The sequence below is a fragment of the Ochotona curzoniae genome, unplaced genomic scaffold (genome assembly GCF_017591425.1).
Source record: "Ochotona curzoniae isolate NIBS_2020 unplaced genomic scaffold, NIBS_Ocur_1.0 contig_2210, whole genome shotgun sequence".
Taxonomy (NCBI): Eukaryota; Metazoa; Chordata; class Mammalia; order Lagomorpha; family Ochotonidae; genus Ochotona; species Ochotona curzoniae.
The window spans coordinates 18,224,804-18,247,366 of record NW_024465369.1 but is presented as its reverse complement, the minus strand read 5'-3'; the positions used below and the strand labels follow the sequence as shown (position 1 = coordinate 18,247,366).

At 39.3% G+C, this 22,563-nt stretch overlaps 2 pseudogenes; one reads left to right on the top strand and one right to left on the bottom strand.

Moving 5' to 3' along the window:
• Positions 1 to 12,748: 12,748 nt before the first annotated feature.
• Positions 12,749 to 13,951, bottom strand: LOC121150813 (annotated as a pseudogene).
• An 87-nt stretch (positions 13,952 to 14,038) lies between these two features.
• LOC121150812 lies at positions 14,039 to 14,774 on the top strand (annotated as a pseudogene).
• The last annotated feature ends 7,789 nt before the right edge of the window (positions 14,775 to 22,563 follow it).

Genomic DNA, 22,563 nt, shown 5'->3' with positions numbered 1-22,563 from the left:
TCGGCTCCCATATGGGATGCAAGCATCATAGGCAGTGGCTTTACCCACCAAGTCACAACACCCATCCCTGGTAACATGTTTCTTAATGGATGCAGTGTGTGGTAGGCAGTCCTGCTCCAAGCGAAGGTTGCTTGCAAATGAGATTACTTTAAACATTTGTTTCTTGCATTTCTCCATTTTGCTTACTCATTTATTTTTAAAAGAGGCTTTTTAACTAATTGATGAAGTGCATGGTTAAATCTGAAAAAATCGGATTACTTAAAAGAGAATAAAAATTATGCTACAATAAGTGTAATTCAACCAATCTATGTGCTAATGAACATAGAGGAACCAGGCAAAACCACACCTGCGGAAGAGAATACCATCAGTCAGGTCACAGAAAGGAAGACCAGAATACCAGTGTGGAATGGAGGTATGAGCCAGTGCTAGGATACTCACAAAGCAATTGGGGCTTTAAAGATTTTGAGAAAACCATATCCCAGTTATGTTTGTGTTCAACAATTTTCAAAACTCCTATAATTCTAAGGAAAAAGAAAAGCTTTTAGTTTCTTATTTATTTCGATTCTATTACTTATCACCTCCCTGTGGTGTTAAGAGGAAACGGCTTGTCAGAATTCATACCAGAGAAATTGACCAGAAGAGGGGCACCATGCATCCATCCACAGTGTATTTCTTTGTCACGTGCTTTGTTTTTTGTGCTACAGAAAGTGTTACTTAGTTTAGTTAGTAGATGGGTTAGGGAAAATTTAGAAGTGATCCTGGCTTGGCAGTATACAAGAGCCAAGAACTCCAAATGCTTTCTCACAGAGTACAACTTAATTCTCAGTGTCATTCTGATGATACTGTTTGCAAAAGCTGTCATTTAAGACTTAGCTTTCACTTCCACATACATAGGAAGAATAAATGATACTAACTTCAATCACTGACTATTATACTTAATTTATTGAAGCAATATTGATGCAAATTTTTCTAGTCAATGACATATTTTGAACTTTGTAGAAATACTGTCTCAATAACCTTAGGCACTATAGTATAGGAAACTGATAAAGCTGGATGGAATATTTTACCAACAAAGCTTGCATGCCCATCATGTAATCAAATACATCCTTCAGCCTCTTGCCAAACCAGGGTATCTTATTTCATATTCTGAAAAGAAAATGCACAGTCCATGAAATAGTCTATTTTATGAACTCATCTCTTTAGAAGAAAACATTCTTCAGAAGGACAGAGATACTGGTAGGAAATCACTAGCTGATATATTTTTCACCCGTTATCTCCTCATTTCTTCTCAACAGTTTACTAGGAGGGATCTAAGCTTAAAATATATCATCATAGTCATTCCACTGTGCTGCCTATAATAGTGAGCTGAGTATTTGTGGATGTAAGATAATGTTTGTCATGCTGTATATACTGTATTTACTGCAGCAATGTACTTCCATAAGGATGTCAGACTACCTCAAGTCCTATCCTGAAGGACGGAAGCTCTAATCCCTTAAACTCTGTAACACTGGCTCTCACCTGATGTGGAAAACTGCTATGGGAACAGGACGGACAATGATTAAACTGAACAGCGTTTTTAGCTGAAGTCATTTGTTCAAAAAATTAACTGCTCTGTATATGTGTCATGCTAAAATAAATAAGCACACCTATATGCATCAAAAAACCCACACAGCATACCATACCCATCGCATTTCTAAGGCAGACTACCATGTGAGAACTGGGGGATTCTGTATGTTTTTGGAAAATACATTTGATTTCTAGCCATAATTGTCTGTATTATGCATTAGTTACAAATATTTATTCCACAGAACTAATGTGCCAGATTGTGAAAAGCAAACTTTTTAAGAAGAACAATGCCTGTCATTTTCTAAAGAGAAAAAAAAAGGGAAGCCTTATGAATACAAATTAATTTCCAGGCTCAACTGCTCTCAAAGTAAAATGAATTTACAAAGTATGCCTTAGAATTCATCCTTTGAAGGGACCTAGGTTGGTTTACATGTTAATCCACTTCCCCAGCTTCTCCCTTTGTAGCCTGGCAGGCTTCAGTTGTGCACAATAGCAGCAAGACAGGCTGCTGAAAGGTCTGGTCTTTAAAAATGTCACTCCACGCTGTGGAATATGTTTTATTAAGGGTAATGGGAAACGTGCAGATCCGGTGGTGAATTTGCTTTTCTTTCCTCAGATGTAATTTGAACACAGACTTAATAGGGAAATTTGTCATTAAATTATAACAGCAGCATGAGCTGGGGCTAGAAATCAGTCTCTACTTCAGAGAGCTCCAATCTTACTTCTTGGGGAGCTCAGCAGTCCTATCCCAGGGGAGCTGAGCACAAGAACCACGTGGCAAAGATGAAAAACTGATCTAGGAAAACCAAACTAAGCAGCTAAATAAGAAAAAGTCCAGACCATCATAAAAGAAAAAAAAATTAAGATAACTCTCATAATAGATCAACATTATTCATTATTCATGCTGCATGCTTCTGCACAGATGAGATTACAGAGGAAAAATAATTTAATCAATAGCATAATGACCACTAAAGTAAAGCCTGTAATGGCAATAGCATGGATTGTCTAAAAGGTGAGTATTGGGGTTCCCCATCCCCCTCCTTTAAACTCCTCTAAGGATTCATTTTACCTTAACAAAAGCCTTCTTTCTGTTAACTGGATCTTGATACTTCAAAAACTTGTACAGCTCTCATCTCCTCTGCTGAAAAATTATGATATTTAGGAAGGGAACAAACTATTCCTGGAGTCCACATTACTGTGAAGGACTTCAAATTCTGCATTTTGTACTAATTATACTGGATTAATAATTTTGTGACTATATGAATTTCATGAGCTTTAGTCTTTTTGTGAGTGCTTCTCTGAAGGCAAGACTTCGAAGAAAGAATCTTGTGTTTGAGTGTTTGGGTACTGGTGTTTCAAATGATTTTAAATTCTTTACGAGTTTATCTTTGGTGCTGTGATCTATGAAGGGAGCTCTGTAGGGACAATGGTAAACACATCAAAAACTTGGAGCCTCACCTCAATGCAGTCCTCCCTCCCTCCCATGGTGGGTGGCCCTGTTTCATGGAGGCAGGTTCTCAGCTGCCGCAGTCTCTTTCCCTTGTACTTCTATTCTCACACAGGCTATTCCTACCCAGTACCACTGACTGTTTTCTGTCTTTATATGAGCCTGGGCAGAGAAGGACCATGCTGTGTTTGCATGCCTTGTGCAACAAGTCACAGAGTGAGGCACCTCGCTCTAGACATCTGCTTGAAACTGCCTGTGACATTTGAGTATTCTTCTACCCAAACAAGGGCAATTCAACAGTAAATTCAGAACAAGTGTGGACAGCATGAGAGGAAGAGTAGGGGAAGAGAAGGCAGAAGGGGAGGGAGAGAAAAAGTAGGGAAGAGAGAGCAGACAGTGAGGAGGGAGTGGAAAAGAAGAGAGAATGCCCAATAGAACAAGAAAAGATCTGCTTTCTATTTGTGAAAAGGGGTCCACATTTTCATTTTGTAGTGGGCTCCACAAATTCTTTGGTCAACCTTGACTGTTAGCAGTAATAGTAGTAGTATATGGATACTATGTAAGACTCTGGGAAATTCAGGAAACATTTAAACCTTAATTTTCCCATCAGGACAATGGGAACGATGATGACCTCTAAATTCTAAAGTTACAATGGGGATCAATTTTTAAAGGTCTTGACCTGGAAGTTAGCATACTATAAAGGGCTTCAAAAAGCTATAATATGAATAAACAAATACATACTCTACATGTCCCTATGTGCACAACAGAGTCAAAACATGGAACTGAGTATATTTCTGAAAGTCCAGGGTCAATATCAAAACACAGTGGCCCATAACTTTTTAAATTCAAACACAACCAGTTAAAATGTGTAGGGTTTCAATATAAAACTCCAACATTTAAAGGAAGCCAAGAAAGTAATTTGCAAAGAGGAGAACCAAATGCAAAATGCAGAAACTGTTAGGAAAAGAAAATTGTTTAATAAATGACAGCTAGAATGTAACTATATTGTAGGAGACCATCTAGAGACAACATTTGGCACAGTGTGAATGCAGGGTATCCAGCAGCAAACACAATATGTGGGCCTGGCTTGATAATCTAGTGGTTACATCCTTGCCTTACAAGCACCAGGATCCCATATGGGAGCAGGTTCGCATCCAACTGCTCTATTTCCCATCCAGCTCCTTGCTTGTGGCTTGGAAAAGCAGTAGCGGATGGCCCAAAGCCTTGGGACCCTGCACTTGCTTGGAGACCCGGAAGAAGCTGCTGGCTCCTGTATTCGAATCAGCTCAGCTGTGGCTATTGTGGCCAGTTGTGGAGTGAACCAAAGAATGGAAGATCTTCCTCTCTGTCTCTCCTTTGCCATGTAAATCTACCTTTACAATAAAAATAAATCTTGAAAAAATAAACATGGTCAGTCAGTGCATACCCTGGTAATAGGAACACCCATTCTCATTGTGGGAGGATATTCAAAGGAAGCCTAAGTTATAACTGTAGGACAATTAATTGGATATTATTTGCATGAGAAAAATTGATTGGCTATCATCTGGACGAGAACACTTGATTGGATATATAAAACAAAGAGTTATTTCCCACCCTGCCCAGGGGAGCAGGAACTAACAGAGGAAGGCAAGGAGGCTCCCTGTTGTTGATATGTAAATACCTCAAATCCTCCTCCCTTATGCCTATGTGACCCTCATTCTTTAAAAAGTTTGATGCTGTTTAATAAATTTTGCTGTTGACCATCAGTCAGTAGTCCACATGTGTACTATCGACTCCTTGCACCAAGTTCATCACTGCCGGATAGCGAACAATAACTATTCTCTAGCACAGTGAAAATGGTTAGAGAAAAAGGTAAAGCAATAAAAAAAAAAAGGTTAAAAGAAATTCGAAAGCAGTGGGAGCTGCATTCTAGTTGGGGTGATTTCCCACAACCCCCACCAAGAATGCCCCCTACCCTGGTTCCCATGTTTGCCAGTATGGACCACAGACTTGTTCAGTCTGTCCCACATCCCATTAGCTCTCATACATGTCAATGGACATTGAAGCCTAGTTCAACCCAACTAACCCTACTATCTAGCTCACACACATACTGATGAGTGCCGTTCTGTCTAGCCATGCCTGCTCCTGTACTGGTTTTCATGCTCTCCAGTGGGTGTGGTAACCCAAGAGGGAGATATCCACTATTTCCCTACTAGGACACTCCCATTCCCAGATCATGCACTCTCCAGGTGGTTCTGCAGTTTAATTTGACAGAATTAGCCCCCAGTGCTAACCTCTGCCAGCTGATGCTGTGGCAAAGCCCAACCAACCCTCACCCACTTTGATTTATGCTTGCACCAGTTGGAACAGTCAGCCCAGCCTGGCTTTTCCCTGATCTACCTCACAGGTGTTGTAGCCCTGCCTGGTCTGGACTGCCCCCTTCCCAGCTCACGCTCTCCAGTGGGAGTGGCTGTCAAGCAGGGAAGCCCTCCACATTCCCCCTACTGGCTTGCCCCCTACCCCGGTTCTCATATGTGCTGGTTGGGCGCTGTAGTCAGTCTGGTATGGCCAACATCACCTTGACATTTGCCAGTAGGTGTTGTAACCTGGCCCAGCACAGCCCACCCCAATTCCAGCTAACACTGGTGAGGGTTACATCCTAGCCCAGCCCAGTAGGCATCCAATCCCACATGTAATGTGTACTGGTATGTGTTGCAACCAATACTGACCTGATCCATACTCTGTTCTGGTGCTCAGATTTGCCAGTGAATGATGTGAACTAGTTCAGCCTGGTCTGCCCCCGACCTATGCCAAATGTATGCCAGTGCGTATCATTCTCTAGTCTGAACTGGGTTGCTCTCTATCGTGGTTCTTGTGCTCACCTGCAGGGACTGTGTCCCACCAGAGGAGTTTCTCAAGCTCCTCCATCAGAATCTCTCCCTGTGCCAGATCCTGCACATACCAATGAGTCCATGGGCCAGCCCTACTTAGTCCACCTCCATCCTGGCAGGAACGGTGTCCTGTCCTGACTGGCCTTCAACCCATTCTGATTCTTACCGTTGGATGTTTCAGCCCTGCCAAAGCTTGTCCATACCCAGACACAGTTCACACATGGCTCAGTAGGGGGCCAAGACCTAGCCTAGTCCATCCTACATCTACCCTAGTTCTCATGAGCGCCAGATGGTGCTGGAGTCTATCCCAGCTCTGTGCACCCAGCTCCAGTTCACATTTGTGCCAAGGGATACAGCAACCACATCCAGACCACAATGCAGCCCCAACACCAGGCCCCACACTCACCAGTGGGAACTCCAACCCAGCAAGGGTGTACTCTCATAGCTCCCCAACGGGACCTATTCCTAGCAATAGATTACATGTGTGCCAATGGTTGCTCTGACCCAGTTGGCTTAGCCCCTCATCTGTCTCAGCCTTTGCCTTCGATGGCCTAGTACCCCTGACTCATGCAGACCAGTAGGTATATGAACCTAGCTCGGCATAATCTGTGCTCCAGCCTGATTTCTGTTCTTCCTTTAAGTTAAGGTTTGCTCAGCCCTGCCCAGTCTGCCCCCACCTAGCTGCAGCCCAGCCCACCTCACATCCTGTTTTAGGATGCACATTCGGATGCTGTTGCCTTGGCCTGCCCAGACTGTTGTTGGTTCCTTTACCCGTAAGTGATGCCAGGTTCCATGGTCACACGTAGCTCAGCCCATGACCACCCCTACTCTTGAGCTAACCTGTGGGACTTATATTTTCACAGGGTTGGGCCCACACATCCCCCACAAAATCTACCCCTAGACCTGGTTTTCTCACATGCTGGTTAGTGTCTTGACCCTGCCAAGTGTGACCTGTCCCCTGTTTCACCACTCAGTCAGGTACTGGTACCTAGCCCTGCCAGACAGACCCCCAGCCATAGCTTTCATGTGAACTGGTGTGAGGCAGTCAAAGATACTCTACATTAACAGCCCATCTCAGGATTCCCATGTGGGCTGGTGAATCAGTCTGGCCCAAATAGATATTAAGGACTTTCCCCTCCAAACCACCAGCTCTCAGTCCCCATGCTTGCAAGCAAGTTCTGTGACCCTGTCACTGGGAGTCACAAAGGGTTCATTCCTCATCTATACTCACATTGGCCTTATCCATGTCTATCCCTAGGCAGCAATTATATATCCTAAAAACCCTAGAGCTTGCCACTGGGCAGCCAGCAGGCAGAGCCTGGCACCCAATGGGGACACTGGCTGCCCAAAGCTTAGGACTCACTCACTGTGTGGCAATGGTGTCCTTGGGCCAAGTCCCCAGCATTGGGTCCGACCAGGCTCGGGCAACCTTCACAGCTGCCACACTACAGAGGGTTCCTTTTCCCCAAATCCCCAGCTAAACACTGCCCAGACTCTTCCTGCCACAAGATGGTGGTGACAGGGAGAAGTCAGAGCTTAATCCAATTCCCAAGATTCCCTCATGGTGTACTTACCCTGATAGAAGAAATTTCTCAGGCCTGGGAACGCATAGGACTCAATCACCGTGTGACTATGGTGTCCTTGGGCTGAGTCCCATGCATTGGGTCTGTACTGGCTTGGACACTCTTTGCAGCTGCCACGCTGCAGAGGGCTCCTTTTGTCCCAGCCCCCTGGCTGAACTTGTAAACTCACTTTTATTTTCACTATGGAGTCATCTCTTTTCCACATCCTTTTTTTTCCTTTTTGATAGCAGTGATTCTACCAGATGTAAGGAGCTAAGTCAGTGTGGCTTTGATTTGCCTTTCTCTTATAATTAGTGGGTAATATATCTTTGAAGAAATGTCTATTCAGGCCATTTATGCAATTAGATTCACCAAATATTAAGTTTTCATTAATCTTTTTCTCTGTCTCATTCTTTCTCTTTTCTTCTGCTTACATACCATCTAAAACATTGGCATTTATCACAAAAAATAATAACATGTTTTTCTTTTATCTTTAAGCACATGCCATTGAAGCCAAGAAATTCAAAATTAATTTAAAAACATCATCTAACATATCTTCCAATTTAACAAACCCTCCATTTTAATGTTAATATGTATGCTTTAAAGCATTTGCTATACTAACTCCATTGCAGTAATACATTATTTTTTATAACAGCAAATAAAATAAAGGAGTGGAGTTGATCATCTAACACCACAAAAGTGCTTACATTATACTATAGCAGTGTGATAGAAAGATGTGCCTCAACAAAAGCAAACCTAAAGGAATTTAATAATATGAGACAATAACAAAATATTAAGTGAAAAAATAGTATAGAGAATTGTATCCAATCTCTCTTGTGCATAAGTTTTTTTTTAAGTATTTATCTTATTTTTATTATAAAGTCAGGTGTACAGAGAGGAGGAGAGACAGAGAGAAAGATCGTCCATCTGATAATTCACTCCTCAAGTGAGCACGATGACCAGTGCTACCCTGATCCGAAGCCAGGAGCCAGGACCTTCTTCCTGGTCTCCCACACAGGTGCAGAGTCCCAAGGCTTTGGGCCATCCTCGACTGCTTTCCCAGGCCACAAGTAGGGAGCTGGATGGGAAGTAGAGTAGCTGGGATTAAAACCAGCACCCATATGGGATCCTGGCACTTTCAAGGAGAGAACTTTAGCCACCAGGCCCCTGAGCCAGGAGCTGTGCATAAGTTTTTTCAACATTGCAGTTGAAACGCCAGTAGATACAGGGTAGACGGTGTCACAGGTGAAAGACAGGAATTAGACATCACTTCCTTCTCTCAGAGATCCCTCACCTAGAGATCTTATTTTAAAGAGCTGTGTCTAGTAGGACACAATGAAGAGCTGAGGGAAAGCTGCAGTCGTAGGGGAGGACACTGGCCCAGTCGGAATGAAGAGGATGTGAGGGGTTCTTTGATGAAGTGTGACACTGTTATTTTTAAGTGATACGCAAAAAAGGATTAAATAACCAATATTTCAGAGGCTACTTTTTGATATGAAGATTACAGTTCTTCTACTCCTTTAACATTTTTACCTGTTTTCCTAGGTTTTAACAATAATCTTATGTATTCCTTTATAAAAATAAAATATAATTTGTGGAAGACTAGCAATAATGTATTATTTAGAATATACCCAATATCCATGATAAATTGATTAATATGTACAATACTGAGATAAATTCCTCCTTGCTTTTAACAAAATAAGAGTATCATACTAATCAAAATAATAGTTATTCAACTGTAACCCTTTTTCACACTGTTCAATAATATTTTACTTGGGCTATTGTATGGATAGCACCTCCAAGACTGTATGTGTATTCGTATTCAACTTGGGAGACAAAAACAATCATAAAAAATTGTACCTGCCACAAGATAATAGGCCTTGCTTTGGTGCCTAACAATCATGCATGGCTGTTTCTACAAACATAGTGACAATGCATAAACAAGCAGCCAAAATCAAAGAATTAAGCAAGAAGATATCCATCACTCTTGTTCAATAAATACTGCAATGGTAAATTCTTTCCATTTTAGAAGAAAATTTTCATGGAGCTATAATGGCAGACTCTATAACAGCACACACATTTTATTTTCTTCACTGCCGGTTTCCTTTTTAGTTAGTCTTTTCTCTTATTTTTATTTCTTTTTTGGGTATGTGGAAGGTCAGTGTGCAAAGTTGTGAAAATACAAAGAAGTAATCTTTAAAATATTTATAGTCATCTATATGGAATGGCAATGTGCAAGTTCAAGGTAACAGAGTGACTTGGGTTGTTTGTGCAGTCAAAAATGCCAAGGGCAGATTAGGGCCTTGAGAAAAAGCCAGAGTCAGCATGAAGATGAGAGATCTATATTGCTGTCAACTTGAAAGCAAGTGAATCAGGTGACTGAAGAACGAGAAGGAAGAGAACTGGAAACTTTAATTGATCTTTCTAGTCACTTCTTTAACACCTGCAAATGTGTCTGACTCCTCCTTCCTATCAATATAATGTACCTTACGATAAAGTCAAATGGCTCCTTTAAAGAAAATTTAATTCTATTTGATTAAGGCAACCTATTTTAATAGCTAACACTTTGATACATGTGGCTCTCAACATATTGAACACCATCGCTTATTAGGAAACTCTTTAAAAAGTCATTTAGTGCAGAGAGAATCTTCTGCTTAGCAAATGCAGAGCTATAATTCAAGTTCAATGCAAGTGCAATACTATTCACATACTCAAGTCAAAGATCGTGGACATACAAAAAAGTTAATCTTACATGAATAAGATCACTGGACAAGTAGGCCAGAATACACATATATTTTAAGTGGGCAATAGGGAACACTCACCACTCCAATTTTTCTGGCTTTTATTAGAAATGCATGCAATGGCAAGAAGTTAGCATCATCTAGAGGCCAATAAGTCAATGCCCCATTGCTTTTGCCCCTTTAAATGGCTTTAGTTTTAAACATTTATTTTATTGATGAAAACAGAAGTCTAAACTCCAGAAGTCTAAACAGAATTTAATGACCTATGCTCTCTGCTAAGCCTTTGTCTCACTGAGACAGGATAAAGTGGAAGGGGAATGTTTTTGTTTTATTACCTCGTGGCTGCTGGCCACTAGTGCTGATCACAGATGGTGAGGGTTTTTATCACAGAGTTGTGCAACCAGAGACCTTGAACAAAGGGGCCTCACTCAGCCTCCAGGTGGTCATTTTGGGTGATTAATACCCTGGGGAAAGTTCAGCTTTGTCACAGTATAATAGCCCAGGAGGCCTGCCAATGAAATGGTCCTTTCCAAAGCTTTTTTTTTTTTTTCACTTTTTCCCCATCAGTCATAAAGCGCAGCACACAAGAAATTTATATTTATTTTGTAACAGGAGCCAATCAAAATGTGAGTATTCAGTACAATTCTTCCTACTGGTCATGCTGGCAAAAAAAAAAAAAAATCTTCTTTATCCAGAGGGTTCAATTACATCCATCACTTATACCTGGCTGGACTTCCCTGAAAAGAGCTTATCTACTTTACGTGCCCATTCGGTGCACATACAAGATCTAGCAGTGCTAATCACCAATATGCTGTGAAGAGGAGTATTTGTTTAGTGCTTAACAACAGCCTACAAGTTTCCCTAGTTGCAAAGAGCTAATTACACCAGGAACAAACAAAAAAGCTATAATAATGATTTTTTCAGAATCCAAGCCTAGAATTGTGTAATAGCTAATGAAGAGTTCTATCATACATGAGCAGCCCTATATGGCATTTTGAAAGGCTATAAGCTCAACCATGTGGAATGAAACATCCCTATGGCAATGACTACTATTTTTAGGTATAAGACTCCTGGCAAATAAATCTGGTATAATCAATGTACGATACTCATGAACATGTTTTTAATCATATTATTAATTGTGCAAATGAATACATGCATATGTAAAGAGGTTGAGTAACCTATACAAATCTACAAAACTGGATACAAAATGGGACTAGAATTCAATACTTCTCATAAAAATTTCATTGTTCCTCCACACTAGTACTATTTAAACTTTAGCATTACTAGAATCAAATGGAGATTCTGAGAGATTTCCGAACCTCACCCGAGCTTGTGACTCATCAGCCTGGGCTGAGAGCCAAGAACGCACAACCCTGACTTCTCGGTTCTGAGTGATACTGATGTTGCTGATCTAAGAACCAGATCCAGTGCCCTACATCATGTCATCTCTCCTAAGAAATAAAGTGAATTCAGAGTAAGCAGCTCAGGGATGCCAAAATTTTGAAAACATTAAACTATAAGAAAGTGTTTGTTTTATTTACTTAGCAACTCAAAGTAAGACTATGTATTTTTATCACTGGATGATATTTCAAATATGCAAACATTAATGAGCACTTACAATATGCTAAGAATCAACTACAAGCTACTATGTGAGATAAAATAAAATTAAAAAAAATACTTGCCCTGGAAGAAATGTAAGCAAGATAACAGAATAGAACATTTTAGCCCTCCTTGCACCCACAGGCATACCCATTTTGATAAGGACCAGTGGAAGAGTTGTGGGAGGCCACAAATGCAACAGAAAGTCCTAGCACTCACTGAGTGACCCATGGAATTCCCAGCTGTGCTAACTTGTCAAATTCTTTCTCTCTAGAAGCCAGTTGAGAATCTCTGAACAAGGAGACTACTTTTTCAAATACAGACACCATAATGCCAGGTTTCAATGACCACGAAACAATCAAGGAAATAGATACTTCCAAAGTAACACAGTATTTTCCAGGAACTCATCTTAAGAAATGGAGAGCAATGAACTGCCTGAAACAGAATTTAAAATAGTTGTCATAAGGAACCTCGGTGAGTGATAAAATAATAAACAATTTGATAAAAAATATTAATTACATGACAGAAATTAAAAATTCAACAAAGTTAGAAATTGCTTTTGCGAAATCAAGTAGAAACTATGGAACTCAGACTAATGTGCTGCATGTTAAGCTGCCACCTACAATACTGGCACCTCACCTCAGAGTGCCAGTTCAACTCCCAGCTGCTTCATTTCCCATCCTAGCCTTAGGACCCAGATCCCTGTCACTCATGTGGGAGACCCACATGGGGTTCTTGGCTTCTGACTTCAGCTTGAACAAGTCCCAGTGGATAAAAATTATTTCTCTCTCTTTTACTCTTTTTTTCTCTCTGTTTCACTCTCCCTATCTCTCTGCTCCTCTTTCCTTGCCATTCTCCTCCCCATTACTGCCATTCAAATAATTTATTTCTGTAAAAACAAAGTACATTTACTGCCTAAAAGTACCTGTGACAGACTACAGTGAGCTCTTTCAGGATCTTTTACTAGGAGGAACCCATGCTCTGTCCAAAGAAATAAGGATGAGCCATCATCTTTTCTTGCCTTGCTTTCCCAGAGGTCAGACTTGCACCACAATCCGGCAGCTTTCCCAAACTCCTGCAACATCCTCCCCATTTTCCCTTCAGGCCTTCCAACCCTTGATCCATCTTGGAGCTCTTAGAGCTGTCTGGCTTTGGCCCAGGTTCATCCTTTTCCTTTATGGCTTTGCTTCTGAGCAAGGAAAAGGGGGATGGTTGCTCTGTTTGTACCTCCCCATCATGCTTCTCTTTTTCTCGTATTTGTGTTTGTGTGCTTTTTTTTTTTATAGGTTTGTCATCTTCAGAAGCCTCAGATGTACTTGGGGAAGGGACTACCTAACCCCATGGCCCATCTCCAGGAGTTCTCTGGTTACCTCATCCATGTCTTCTGAGACATTATTAACCTGAGAGTTAGCCACATGATCTACTTGGATGGTTCTTCTTTTGCTCTTGATCCCACTAAAATTGCTAACAGCCAGCATTGTGCTCCTCTGGTTTCCACAGCAGAGGAAGCAAAACTCTTGTATTTTCCAGTCTTGTGTCCTACACCAGATTAATACTAGCAACTTCTTCATACTGTGAATATACACAAATGATGTCCCCTTCCATCTGTTCATAAGGAAGCCCTCCCAGAAATACCCAAGCACTGTTCTTGTATTCAGAGTGCCATGGCATCTCTGCCATCCCCAGCTGGCCCTCCCATTAATTCAGCTTGTTGAAGGAGACATAAAGACTGCAACAAACAAAAGCTAAGGGAGTTTATCACCATTAAACCTTCCTTATTAGAAATGGCGAATATTATTAAAGCAAAATTTGGAGAATGCCAACTAATGATACGAAACCATAAAGTAATACAAAACCCATTGTTACAGGTAAATGTATACAGATGAATTCCAATTTAAAAATTTAACTTTCTGACAGTGAAAAAGTGATGGGTATTTAAAAGAACCCTTCTAGTTTTGAAATTTGATCTTTTCTTAGGGCAGCAAGATGGCCTGATTTTCTTTTGATATTGGGAAGCAGAAAAAAACATCAGAACTCAGTTATCAGCAGCATAAACATTTTAACATAAAGTCAAAATTCACAAGGGTAAATAACTATAAAAATAGTTTTTAATGTTGTGTATTGTGTCATTGCAAAATTCTACCTTTGTCTTGTATACTCATACATCCATGTTTTTTTTTCATTTTCAGCATGTACAGGTATGTGCAACTCTTTATAAAATAGGCTTTATAGCAGGGGATCAACTGCTTCAAAATGAAGCTTAATATCTCCTTGACAGTCACTGGCTGCCAAAAAGTCATTGAAGTGGATGATGAACATAAACTTCAAACTTTCTACGAGAAGAATATGCCAAATAAGTTGCTGCTCACGTTTTGGTGAAAAGTGGAAGGGCTACAAGGTTCAAATCAGTGATAGAAACGACAAACAAGGCTTTCCCATGGAGCAAGGCATCTTTACCCACCGCTGGGTTCACCTGCTGCTGAACAAGGGGCAATCCTGGTACAGTTAAAGACGAATTTGGAGAAAGAAAGCACAAATCAGCTCAGGGTTGTATTGTTGATACCAACTGAGTGTTCTCAACTTGCTTATTGTAAGAAAAGGAGAGAAAGATATTTCTGGATTGATACCATGGAGCCTCTTTATCAAGGTAAAAAGAACCAACAAAATCTGCAAATTTTTCAGTTTCTCTAAAGAAGAACACATACATTAGTATGACTGAAAGGAAGTCCCTAAAAAAACAAGATAAGAAACCCAGGACCAGAGCACCTAAGACTGAGTATCTGGTTACTCCAAGATTCTTCCAGCACAAATGCTGGTGCATCACTCTGAGAAAACAGCAAGCTAAGAATAAGGAAGAGGCAACAGAATATGCTAAAGTTTGGCCAAGAGAATGGAGGAGGTGAAAGAAAAACACCACGAATAGATTGCCAAGAGACATAGGCGAGCTTTTCTGAGAGTGTCTACTTCTAAATCAGAGTCCATTCAATAACGTTTAAGAATAACAAATAATTTTGGATTTCAAAAAATGAAATAAAAGATAAGCTTTTATAAGATGGTTTTAAGTAAAAGTCTTCAAAAAGAAATATAAAAAGACATTATATAGTGATAAAGGACCAATTCATCAAGAAGGTATAAGAAAAAGCATTAGCCTTGGTAATGACTACATTAACATTAATGTTTAAAATTAACAGATGTGGAAAGAGAAACACAGAGAGAGATCTCCCACATGTAGAATGTAATCTCAGTTACACCACTTAATAGCTGTGTAATCATGAATTCACTAAATTCATCACTATCACTATTGCTTTTTAGCAATGAAACAGAAATAATAGTAAAATAGCAGAATCATATTGATAATAAAACATTTTAAATATTTGTCCCAGATGCTGTCCTATAATGAGTTTTTTATAATGATCAGCCACATGAATATCATTGTACATAAATGTATTTTTCATTATTTAGACTGCTATAATTATATTTTTAGGTTAGAATGCTAAAGTGCACTTACTGGGTCTGAGTGGCATTTTTGAAGCTTCAGTCTGTTTGTTATCTCAATATGTCTTAATTATAATCAGTGCGAAAGTAAATACTTGGAAAGGTTACTGTCATCTCAAGTCTGCATTGTACTGTCTAAAAATGGAAAGAAATTAAGATGAGGGCTACTGTCAATTATTAAAAATTTAGAACAGATTCTACATTTTGTGGATTCTACACACTTTCCTTTGATTTTTCTCTGATTATTCTGCTTTAGAACAAATATTATTTATTAATGATTCATTAATGATTTATTTATTTTTACTGGAAAAGCAGGTTTACAGAGAGGAAGGAGAGACAGAGAGAAAGATCTTCCATCCACTGGTTCATTCCCCAAATGGTCGTAATGACTGGAGCTGAGCCAATCTGAAGCCAGGAACTAGGAGTGTCTTCAAGATCTCCTATGCAGGAGCAGGGTCCCAATGCTTTGGGTCATCCTGTACTACTTTCCCAGGCCACAAGTAGGGAGCTGGGTAGGAAGCGGAGTAGCTAGGACATGAACTGGCACTCATATGGGAGTCTGGCACATGCAAGGCAAGGACTTTAGGTACTAGGCTACTGTGCTGGGCCCAAAACAAATATTATTTATTACAATAATTAGTTTTGAAAACATCACTTAAATTAAAAAGAATCTTTACTTAAAAATTATTCGGGGAAGGGTGCAGCTTGAAGACAATGACTGCAGTGAGCCCTGGTGGAGTTGCTGTTGCTTAATACCTCCATTGAATCTATACAAATTGTACATCTCAACATGTTCTAGTTCTCAGATTATTTGCAAATTTTGATATCTCATACAAATGTACCTGTGTTAACCACAAATTCTTTTTCCTATCTACACATGCTATATGCTTGACAGGCACAGGGAAAGCTTATTCATTCAAAGAACTTTTCTGTAACGTGGGAAATCAATGAGAAATGAATACCATATTTAATTAAAATATAAAAAGGAGGCTTCAGAAGAATATATAATCAAAATACTTCAGATATACTATTATGTTTTTTATAACATATCAAATCACTTCAAATGTAATTCATAGCAGTAGAACATAAAGAATGAATTCACATACTGAAAAAACATTGAAAGATTTTTATTTAAAGATTTCTGTTTCAGTTCAGATATTAATGCTTTGCAGAAAAAAATATTGTTCATCATATTGTTTAGAATCAATCAATAAGCACATATCCTTAACTTGAAAAAGTGTCCACCAATTCCAGAGATAGCTCAGGAAAGCTTCTTTCGAATGATCTCTTTTGAATGCTCCAAATATCATGAGCTCTTATGTACTGTGTGTAAGCCCTTATTGAAAGCACAGCGTTCATTCCCAATCAGTGATAGAGGTGATAAAGACATTTTCTAGGACATCTTTATTTATTTATCTGAAAGTGAGTTTCAGAGATACAAACAAAGATCTTCCCTATACTGGTTCACTCCCCACATGGCTACAAATGTTCAGAGCTGGGCCAGCCAAAGCCAGAAGCCAGGAATTCCGTCTGACTCTCATTTGTGTGACAAGTGCCCAAGTACTTGGATCAGCTTTCATTACCTTCCCAGGGGTACTACCAGTGAGCTGGTTCAGAAGCCAGGACTTGAAGTAGTATTCATTCGGGATGCAAGTATGATAAGTTGTGGTTTAATGCACTGTGTCGCAATATTCGTCCTGAAGCAGAATTCCTATGAGCATTATAAAGCTGGGTCCTAGTTTTCAATCCATTCAGTCACATCTTTTAATTGTATCATTAGTCTATCCACATTAAAGGTAGTTTTTGAGAGGTAAATTCTTCCTAATGCTGTTTTGATGGTTGCCACATATTTTTATTATAATTTTTTCCCTTGTCTTACAATCTTAACAAGTGATTTTCTCCAGTGGAATATTTCTATTCCTCGCTTATCTGGGGGCAAAGTTCATGTGCAGGTTTTGCATTCTAGTTATCTTAAAATTTACGCAAATCTTTTGACTACAACATTCAATTCTGAAATGATAATCATGTATCACTGGTTATACCAAATTAAAAAAAAGAATTAAAAAATCCTAATAACTCACTCTGCATTTGTGCTTCTTTCTTTTTCATATTTTGAATTTTCAATATACATTTTATCTCTTTCCATAGTCCCGATACTTTCAAATTTGTGTGTAGTAATGATAATTCTGTTTGGTGTTCCAAGTAAAGATGTCAGTGCTTTACATGCCACATTTACAATATAAGAGCATTCTGAATTTGTTGGCATGGTTACTCTTGACAGTACGTTTTCTAGGTCTTAATACTTTTTTCTTAGCTTTAGTATATCTTTCAGTTTAAAGAACTTCACTTAGCATTTCTTATAACAAGGTTCTATTTGTGACAAATTCAGGTTTTGTTTGGGAGTATGTTAATCCCTCTTTAACATATTAATGACAGTTTGTCTAAACAGATTCTTGTCTGCAATTTTTTTCCCAGTACTATAAAAATCTTATCATACTCCATCCTGCCCTATGAGGTATTTGTTGAGATATCTATACTAGTTGGGACCCTTTTATTGATGCTTGGCATGTTTTCTCTTGCAGCTTTCAGAATCTTCTCTATTTTTAACCTTGCAGAGTGAGACAGTCTTGTCTTGAAGTAGAATTGACTGGTTTCAATCTGATAGGTAACCTTGCTGTACTTGAACAGTTGCATATCTCTCTAGGATTCAGAATCTTTTTTCACATTATTCATTTGAGCATGTATTTGACCCTTTTGGCATCCTCAAGCTCTTGAATCCTACTAATTCAAATACAGTGTCTTCTCATGATACCCCATATTTCTCATAAGCTTTTTTCATTCAGATTGATTCCTTCTTCTCTGATGAACATTTGTACCAGTTCACTTGGGAAGTTTTGGTCTGAGATGTGAAACCTGTGAATTGTAAGAATGCAAGGATGTATAAAACTGTTACAGTTGTGACATAATGAGTCAAGTCACAGGTTGTGATACCAGCATCCCAAATGAGTGCAGTTTGAGTCTTAGCTGCTTCATCTATGATCCATCTTCCTGCTTAAGTCCCTGGGAAAACAGTGGGGCCACACACAAGGAAGATCCAGATGGAGTTTCAGGATTCCTGCTTCAACCTCACACAGACCAGGCTTCTGCAGCCATTTGAAGAGTGAAGCATCTAGTGGAAGATCTATTTACTTTTCTCTCTGTGTGAAAATGTCTTTCAAATGAAAATAAAATAAATGGTTAAAATTGGTATAATTTATACACTTTTGATTTGCAAGGAAGTCTGAGAGTATGTTATTTTTAACTTACACACAAACATCACTTTAAAATGTGAACTACTCCCCAGAAGTAAATTTACTTTTTAACAGTCCTCGGATTCAGCAAATAAGAAATCTCAAACCTGTGTTGCTATGGAGAACATGGCATACTTACAGTCTGTTCTCACCCCAAACAGCAACTGTATGCTGCGTAATAGGAACCACACTAAGGCTGAGTGAGTTAGTACAAACAAGTAAGCAGCACCCAAAATAAAACAAAACAACCCAATACAGTTCAATTTGCCAAAGTAGGAAGCTGGAGATATTTTAATTAAAGGATTAAAAGATGAAAGTGAGCCTTTAGTAGGAATTAGAACTGTCTAGAAATAGATGAGAGATCAAGAATAAAAATAAAATTACTTGTAATCATTATCTGTCTCGTTGAGCTGAAGATATTAAATCAAAGTTTATTTAGAGTATGGTAAGAGGGAAGTGGTAATTAAGCATTATTTATTTAATCTCCTTAGTCATCATCTCATTTCAATACATTTAAAATTAGAATTTCCAGTATCTTCAAAAGTGTCAGGATGAAGAGGTTACTATTCCACTATGCAAATGGCATTTGAGCAAGTTTTACTAACTTTAAAGTAAGGGCATAAACTATAACTTCCCAGACTACATTTCTTAGCTGCACAGTCCCAACCAATGGATGGCTTTATGAGACAATGATCTACTCTGTCATGTCCACTTCAATATCAGTATGGGGTTTAGGTGCTTGATAAGTATGCATGGATCCTTTGGCTAAATAAATATGGGAATCAATGAGCAAGAAAATGAGTGACTTAGTGAATGGGTGAGTAGTATAATTGAATCACTGAATAATTGAAAGGATGAATAAATGAAGAAATGAAGAAATTAATCAATTCATGAATAGGTCAATGAGTAATTAAATGTATAAAAATGTCTCCAATTACATAAAGAAAAAGTGCCACTTTTTTCTCCATAATCTCAAAGCGCTGATTTAACTGAACCAAAGCAAAATCCCAATTCAGATCTTAACAAAATCACCCATTGAATAATTCTGCTAGATAGTCATGCTTGAAAGTAACAGTCAATCCACTCTATAATATAAATTATTTTTTGAACCTCCATCTTTTTTAGGTGTATCTTCTTCTAAATACCCCTGTATCTTCATTTATAAATGCTAATTTCTATTCTCTTCCAACCCTGCTTCCCTAATAATGAGTTGGTTGAGGGCCTGGTGCCGTGGCCTAGCAGCTAATGTCCTTGCCTTGAGCACACCGAGATCCCATATGGGCACCGATTCTAATCCCAGCATCTCCAATTCCCATCCAGCTTCCTGATTGTAGCGTGGGAAAGCAGTCAAGGATGGCCCAAAGCCTTAGCACCCATGTGGGAGACTTGGAGGAAGCTCCTGGCTCCTGGCTTGGAATCAGCACAGCACCGGCCATTGTGGTCACTTGGGGAGTGAATCATTGGAAGGAAGATCTTTCTCTCTGTCTCTTCTTCTCTCTGTATATCTGACTTTTTAATAAAAATAAAATAAATATTTAAAAAAGGAGTTGCTTGAGAAATGAAGATCAGAATATTGGTGGACATCGCTCTAAATGGTTGAAACTATCATGTCTTTTATTTCAGACAAATAAATCCAGGATTTTAAAAGTGTAAGTTGCATGTAGCTAATAAGAAAAATTGTAAATTTGTGTAAAACTGAATTTTTTACATATATCATCCTAAAGCTCCAATATGAATAAACTACACAAACAAGATACAAACGTTTCAATCAATGCAATTAAATCTGCTATAATAAATGTAAATGTGACATGGTGATTACACCTTATGTATTGAACTTAGTACTAAAAGTGACACTAAGGGAATATTATTAACAATACACACATATTACTCAAATAATATAAATTATAATAAATTACACAGGTTTAGAATCAAACACATGTAGACTCAAATCTGGCACCAGTTTTACCAGACACGTTACCTAAACAATATTGTATAACCTTTCTGACTACAGGATACAATGTAAAACTGCTTAATAATAACTACACCTCTTTGGATTGCTGGAAACAATACATTTGATAAAATGTCTAAAATTATTCTGTAGTGCCTGAAAGAGTAAATGCTAAGACATAAAATTTAAAAGATATCACAGCCAAGTAGTAAAGAGGGTTAAAAATTTTCTTCAATCTCCCCACATAACCTTATCACAAACTTTTCTTACAGCAATACATCTTACTAATTCTGTTTTGTAGGTAATATGCCCCATATCAGTGCAAATTCTTCCCATTGCAAAGAAAATCCAATTCAAGCTAGCTTGAAGCGGAAAATGGAATACATTGGTTCCAGTAATGGAATAGTTCAAGTGTGTGTCTGACATGAGGCCCAGCTGGAAGAAAGGATAAAACAACATCATCTATATCTAATTTCATTCATTTTATCTCATCTCCACTTCCTCCATGTGGCATCTAATATCAAAGGGCTCTTTCCTCATGATTGCAACATAGCAGCCAGTTTAAAGAATTTGCAAACCCAGTCAAATACAATTAAGGAGAGAGAGAGAGACTAAGAGAGAGGGAGAGATTTTATACAGTGTCATGTTTGGGGAATTCTGTACAAAGACAGATTTACTTGAATTGGCTTGGCTTAGGTTACCTGCTCATTCCTGACCAAAAAATTGTAGACAGATACATGAAGCATCCTGATGTGAGCAGAACTCGAGGAGTGGGAAGAAACTAATCTGTCAAATACAAACAGCAATGCTTCATTTACAGAACAGAGGACAGATGCAAAAATATTCCATGTTCATGTTAAAAGGAAAAAATTGTCCGGTTAATGCATATCAGACCGAGGTTGCAAAGATTTCTTTAAAAATTTATTTATTTTCATTGGAGAGAATCAAGACGGCAGAATAGGGTAAGGACACGTTTAAATGGATGGAAAAACATTTAATCAAGATGAAGCAGAGAGGACATATTCCAGGAAATAGGAAGGGACAGAGCAATAGCTGTGGGGTACCAGGAAACTGACAGACACAGGAAAGCAGCAGACACAGCGGTGTGGTGTTGCAGTGACTCAAGCAGCATTCAGCTAATGGCGATCTGAACTCCACCAGCAGCAACAACTCCAGCAGCAACCAGGTAAAAAGGGACTTTCACTGGGAGCTTGGGAGGTGAGCCCAGACAAAGAACTGTCACTCCTGCTGGTCTGTTTGATTTGACCAGGAGCAGAGATAGAGCAGCAGATACCAGTCGGACAATGCGAGAACAGGGTGGATTTCACAGCCCAGTCAGCCCCCTAGAGCTGAACTGGGTGCCATTTTGCATAAGGAGGAAAAGGCAAGGGAAAGGACTGAGCATGTGCTGAGCTGGGAGTGAGCTCTTTTCTGACTTGGTGAACTACAGCAACGTGGCATTCTATGGGTTCCACCTGGGGCAGGTCTGGATAGCCTCAGACCTGACGGCCAACAGATCAAAAACTCTAGTAGTGGTACATCAGGTGCCATTTTGTACACTGTTGCAATAGCTTTAGGACTGCAGGGGACAACAGTGAACTGTGCATATGCTGAGCTTACGAGAACTCACTGAGCTCTGTGGATTGCCCTAGTCCCGCAGGAAGACAATATCGACTGTGGCATTGTACCGGTCAAAATAGGTCCCTGTGGCACCCAGACCTAATGTCCAAGAGGTTCCGCCAAGATCAGCACCACCAACAACCTAGCTATATAGGACACCTGGTGTCTCCCTAATCCTGGAACCTGCTCCAACTGAAAGTGGGAGAAAGGTTGCCGAGACAACAGTGCAGCCTCAGCACAGTATCACAGCAGGAGGAGAGTGGTGAACCAAGAGCTGGGGCTGTGGAGACCACGGTGGAAATCTGACATAAGAACCCAGACCTGGAACTCACTGGAGGTTGTTGCACAAGTGGCTGCAAGCAAAAAGTTGTGTACCAACCTCAACAAGTAAAATCGCATTGTAGACCTGTGGGTGACACAGCTTA